This window comes from Myodes glareolus, chromosome 11 (genome assembly GCF_982192425.1).
Source record: "Myodes glareolus chromosome 11, mMyoGla1.1, whole genome shotgun sequence".
NCBI lineage: Eukaryota > Metazoa > Chordata > Mammalia > Rodentia > Cricetidae > Myodes > Myodes glareolus.
This window is the reverse complement of record NC_142036.1, coordinates 12,148,620-12,154,842: the sequence shown is the minus strand read 5'-3', so window position 1 is coordinate 12,154,842 and position 6,223 is coordinate 12,148,620. Positions and strand designations below refer to the sequence as shown.

General features: G+C 40.8%; 1 pseudogene across 1 annotated transcript; it reads right to left on the bottom strand.

Annotated features, from left to right (window-relative positions):
* Window positions 1–221: 221 nt before the first annotated feature.
* LOC148120405 (immunoglobulin heavy variable 3-23 pseudogene) lies at window positions 222–854 on the bottom strand (annotated as a pseudogene). The gene is made up of 2 exons (XR_015739308.1): window positions 708–854; window positions 222–604 (listed from the first exon to the last, which is right to left on the bottom strand). The product of XR_015739308.1 is annotated as an immunoglobulin heavy variable 3-23 pseudogene (transcript).
* Between the last annotated feature and the right edge of the window lie 5,369 nt (window positions 855–6,223).

The window sequence follows — 6,223 nt, the reverse complement described above, 5'->3', positions numbered from 1 at the left end:
GAGTTAAAGGGAAACGAGGAGAAACACTGGAATAAATAAACACACACAAACCAACAGGAAAAAGAAATTGGAATAAACATTTGGACAATCATGTTATAGTACACTCTATGCCTGTAGAGAAAATTCCTAAATGTGATATAGAGAGGCAGTGCAGACACAGAGAACTCCAGTCTTCTGTTTCTCTGAGCAGCCTCTTCTGTGACCTAGATCTCTAAGTGCTCTCAGCGCCCCCTGCTGGTCCCGTGTTCCCCACAGCGGTGTTTTTGTCTGAGCTCACAGTAGCATTCACTCACTGTGTCTCTTGCACAGTAATACGTGGCTGTGTCCTCAGATTTCAGACTGCTCATTTCCAGGTGCAAAGTGTTCTTGGCATTGTCTCTGGAGATTGTGAACCGGCCCTTCACAGCGTCGGTATAGTAGGTGCTACCACCACTACTACTAATGGATGCGACCCACTCCAGCCCCTTCCCAGCAGCCTGGCGGACCCAGCTCATTGCATTGCTACTGAAGGTGAATCCAGAGGCTGCACAGGAGAGTTTCAGGGATTTTCCAGGCTGCACTAAGCCTCCTCCAGACTCCAGCAATTGCACTTCACACTGGACACCTGTAAACACAAAGAATTCTGGTTAGAAAACTGACACGAAAGACTTTTTTTTTTCTCTTTCTCATGTCCACACAAAACACAGCGTCTCATCTTTATGAATTACCTTTTAAAATAAGGACAGAGAAAACCAGAATAAGCCCTAAGTCCATGGTGAGTGGCCTGTGTTCGGTGCTGAACCCTGACTAGGAGGATTTGGGAATCCAAGGTTGGTCTCCTCTCCCTAAGCTGCAGTAACAAGGCAGGCCTAGATTTTATGGGTAGAAAGATTTATTTGCATAACTTCCTGCTATAGCAGGCTCTGTATTTGGACCCGGGAAGAAGGCAGTACTCAGCGCAGATATAAGTCCTCATACACACTGATGACAGTTGTAGAAATTGGAGCATTAACATAGCTCTGTGTACACATTTCCTTCTTAGAAATTCAGCACACTGCACTTAGTTGCTTTTTCACCTTATGTATAGAAAATGTTGTGTTTCCACACTGTCATGTCTCTGTAGGATCAATGTGCAATTGAAAAGTTCCACACTTCTGTGTTTGTAGATATTATCTCTGTCTCTTCCTTTGTCTCTGCTGGACATAGCTTCTTCCTGAGGTGGATCTTGAGTAGGATCACATCTGCCTCGAAGTAGAACTCCTTCAATGTGACAGGAACACTTGAGACTTTTCTAGTTTCCTCAGTTCTGACGAATGCTGTCCTATGACCCCAAAAAGTTTGCAAATGAAACATCTTTGTGGTAGTTTGTCTTCCTATTAGTAATTGCTATGGAGATATGTTTATATTTGCAGCACTTAATTCTTTGCATCCTGAAATTTTCCCTATGATCACTTTTTACTTTCCACTGTGCCCTTTTCCCCACAACTAAATACCAGGCAACACATGGCTGTCTTCAATGTCTCTTACATCACTTTTTGTTTCTGCATATTTATATAGTCAGCATAATGGGGACACTTAATAAATTTTTATAGCAAAACACAGAACTTTGGCATCAGTTTGGTATTGTCAGAAGAGTCTGTTTTTATTTTCCCAAATTCTCATGCTGTCTACCCACTCATCCCCTTTCTCTCACTACACCCAACATTTCATTTCAAAACCTCTGTCTTGTCCTGTGTCATTTCCGTCTTGCCCATCACTTAAGATATCTTTTCCTTTCTTGACTTCCATTCTAGTTCTGAGCCCACAAAACAGAAATCAGAAAACAACATACACAGAGTCTCAAACACACAATCTGGATTTTCTATAAGGCAGAAACTGTTCTTCTTAATCTTCAATAAGTTGTCTGATACAAGATTTCCAGAATCATTCAAGTTCCTCCAAGGCTCAGAGAACAGTGATGAAGGGGAGATGGGAAGAATGTAAGGAGTGAAAGACAGGGAGGGGTGCTGTGAAATGCTGCCTTCTGGACATGCCATGGATATTACAATCATGGACTCATAATGGCTGATGTCTGTATAATCCTAACTAGAGCCAAGCCAGACAAAACCCTGGTATAGATGAGGCTGACAATTCCTTGGCCCTACTTCTTACTGAGGAGCAGATGGAAATGTATTTTTCTTGACAAAGGATATAGTCCCTCTTTTTTGAGGGTATGATTACTGGTATGTTTCCAATATTGCAGTCCATGGGTTCACACACATGCACAGATGGGCAACACTTACTGTACTTAAATAAGTATACGTTTGGTATAGCCCGGTGACTGCCAGATTTAGCTTGAGCTGGATGAAATAGCATCACACGTAGAGATACTAAAGAATAAATGAAAATAATATAAACTATATAAACGAGGCTCAAAACAATAAATTCAGAAAGCAAATGATTTAGGAACACTGGTAAATATCAAATAACTTAGTAGGCAACTTTATCTGGAGCTTTCTTCCCATCCAACTAAGAGCTGGTGGAGTTCTTTACTTATTTTATTTTTCTTTAATTTATTAGATTTTTTTGAAAAAATAGCAGTTGAAGTTCCACTCCCTCCCCTTTTCCCATTCCCTCCACACACCCTTCCCCCATACCACCATATATACCTCAGAGAGGGTAAGGCACATTGTCTTATGGAAGGTCCAAGGCCCTCCCTACTATATCTAGGCTGTGCAAGGTGTACATCCAAAAGGAATAGGATCCCAAAAAGCTAGTACAAGAAGTAGAGGTAATCTATGTGCCATGCCAGTGGACCCTCAGTCTGCCCCAGCCATGCAAATGTCATTTCCATTCAGAGGAACTTGTTTGGTCCTATTCTTGCTCCTTACCAGTTCAGCTGGAGTTGGTGAACTCCAATTAGCTCAGGCAAACTCTTTCAGTGGGTTAACCCATCATGGTCTTGACCTCCTTGCTCATATTCCCTTTCCTTTCACTCTTCAGCTAGACTTTGGGAGATCAGTCCAGTGCTCCATTGTGGGTCTCTGCCCCTGCCTCCATCAGTTGCTGTTCTATGGAGATAGTTAAGGAAATCATCAGTCTGACTACAAGGCAAGTCAAGTTCAGACCCCCTCTTCTCTATTGTTCAGACTGCTATGGGTGTCATTCTTTTTGATTCCTTGAAATTTCTCTAGATTCAGGTTTCTTCTAATCCTAGAATGGCTCCTTCAATCAAGACCTCTTTCCTTGCTCTCACCTTTGTCCCTCCTCCATCTCAACTATCCCACTCCTGCAAAGTTCTCCTCTACCCTCCACCTCTACGCTCCTCTTCTTCTCCCATCAACAATGGAGGCATGTTCCTTTTACCTAACATCCTTTCCAGCATAAGCTGTCATCAATGTTTTTGATCTTGGCAATTCAGATGGAATTTCAGAGTTGTATGAATTTGCATTTCTCTGACATCGAGGAATATTGAGATTTTCCTTAGGTTTCTTTCAGCCATTTTTGATTCATCTGTTGAGATATCTCTGTTCAGCTCTGTACCCTATTTTTATTTCATTATTTGTTTTCTTAAAGACCAAATTCTTATTTTGGAGATTTTCCCTCTGTCTGAGGTGTGTATGGTGACAAAATTTTCCAATTCTATAGGCTAATGCCCTTTGCTTTACAGAAGCTTTTAAGTTTTAGAACATCCTATTTATTAATTATTGCTCTGATTGTCTTTGGTTCTGGGATTATATTTAGGTAGTGGTCTCCTGTGCCAATGCATTCAAGTATACGTCTCACTTTCTTTTCTATGATATTCCCTGTGTTTGGGTATAGAATATGTGGCACATTTATACTATGGAATACTACTCAGTGGTAAAATACCTTGAAATTTGAATGCAGGACCTCTGAGGGAATAGGCTTAAGCTAGGACCTCTGTGGTTCTGGAAATTAGTCTGGAATCTCTATGGAAGAGGCAGGAACCAGATACCTTTGTGTGTTCAGGCTAGATTATGGGACCACGGAGGGAGTAGGGATCAACCAGAGAACTCTTTGGGTCCAGGTGAGAGTCTGGGAATTCCAAGGGAGTAGGGAGGATCTAGAGACCTCTGCAGGTCTGAGTTAAAATCTGGGACCAGCGAGGGTGTAGGCCTGGGCCAGGACCTTTGTGGGTCCAGGCTTGAATATGGGACCTCTGAAGATGTAGACCAGATCCTGAGGTCTTTATGGAACTATGCCAAAGCCAGGGACCTCCATGGGATCAGGCCCAGACCAGGGACATATATGGAAACAGGCCTGATCCATTGACAAATGCTGGAGCAGGACTGAGACAGCAAAGTCCACAGGAGCAGGTACAAGGGAGCAACGACTTTGAGGGAGTAGGCCAGAAGTAGAGACCTCTGCGGGTCTGGGTGCAAGACTGGGACATCGGAGGGTTTAAGCCTGAGCCAGGACTTCTGTGGGTCCAGACACTTAACTGGGACCTCCATGAGTGTAGGCAGAAATCAGAGAACTCTGGGGTTCAGGGTCGAGTCTGGAAACTCCAAGAAAATAGGCCAGAACCAGAGAACTCTGTGGGTCCTGGCACAAACCTAGAACCCCTGAGGGAGTAAGCATGAACCAGGACAACTGTGAGAACAGGTCCAAGCAACCTCATTAGAATGAGACCTGAGGTAGAAATCTTTGTGAGAATATGCCCAAACTACACCTGGTATTGCAGAGTGAATCTCAGAAGTGTTAAGCAACCTCCAGGAACATAGAGGGCCCAGTGGGGTGACTGGAACTATACCCTGGCAGTACCACGATGAGCAGCCACCTGATCTTTGGATCAACTGGCACCTGGAATATAGATCACCAGAGACAAGACCATCACAACAACATCAATCAGAGTAAAAAGAGAGGCAGGAAAGGTAAGAACACATGCAACACCACGAAGAGCAACATGAAAGCAGTAAAAACTAGTGGCCCTATAACAGCAAGACTTCAACAAGCAAATGTAGAAAGAGCAAAAGACAATGACTTCAACATAATTTTAGGAAAATGTTTGAGGTCCTTAAAAAGAAAATGAAAAACTCCTTCAATGAAGGAAAAGATAAAAAAAAGGAAGACATCAACAAATCACTTTAAGAAAACCAAGTAAAAGCTAACAAACATATGAAAGAAACTTTTCAAGACATGAAAACTGAAATAGAGACGATAAAGGAAACACAAGCCAAGGGAATTACATAAACATAAATAATAAGAAACTGACCAAGAACCACAAACGCAAGCATAAACAGCAGAGTATAAGAGGTGGAAGAGTGAATCTCAAGCACTGAAGACACCACAGAGGAAACAGACTCATTGGTTAAAGAAACTATTAAATCTAACAAAAAGCTTATATAAATTATCCAGGAAACATGTGACACCATGAAAAGAACAAACCTAAGAATAATAGATATAGGAGAAAGAAAGAAGTCCAACTTAAAAGCACAGAAAATATATTTAACAAAACCATAGAAAACTTTCCCAACCTAAAAAGAGACATGCCTATGAAGATCTAAGAAGCTTTCAGAGGACCAAATAGACTGGATCAAAAATAATTCCTCATGCTACATAATAATCAAAACACAAAACATTAAGAACAAAGAAATAATATGAATAGTTTCAAAGGAAAAAGGCCAACTATCAAATACATCCAGAGCTATCAGAATTACACCTGACTCCTCAATGACAACAATAAAATCCATAAGGTCCTGGTCAAGTATTATGCAGATATTAAGAGACAGTGAATGCCATCATAGACTACTATACCCAACCAAACTTTCAATCACCATAGAAGGACAAACAAGATATTCTGTGACAGAACCAGATTTAACTAATACTTAGTCACAAACAGAACCCTACAACAGTACTAGAAGGAAAACATCAACCCAATGAAGTTGGTTACATCCTAAAAATCCTGAAAATAGATGATCTCACAGAAACAAGTCCCAAAGAAGAGAAACACACATATAATAACATCACCAAGAATAAAAACTTAAATAAGAGGAGATAGCAATCATTGGTCATTAATACACCTTAAAATAAATTGACTCAACTCACCTATAAAGAGACACAGACTAACAGGTTTGATAACAAAATAGAATCCATCTTTCTGTCGCAAACAAGAAACACATCTCAAAGAGACAAAAAGTTGTATCTACATGACGAAATTAAAATCCTGTAAATTTTAATAATGTGTTTAAACACCTTGGTAGAGATAGGATACTTTATTTTATCCAAAAACAAATTTATTACA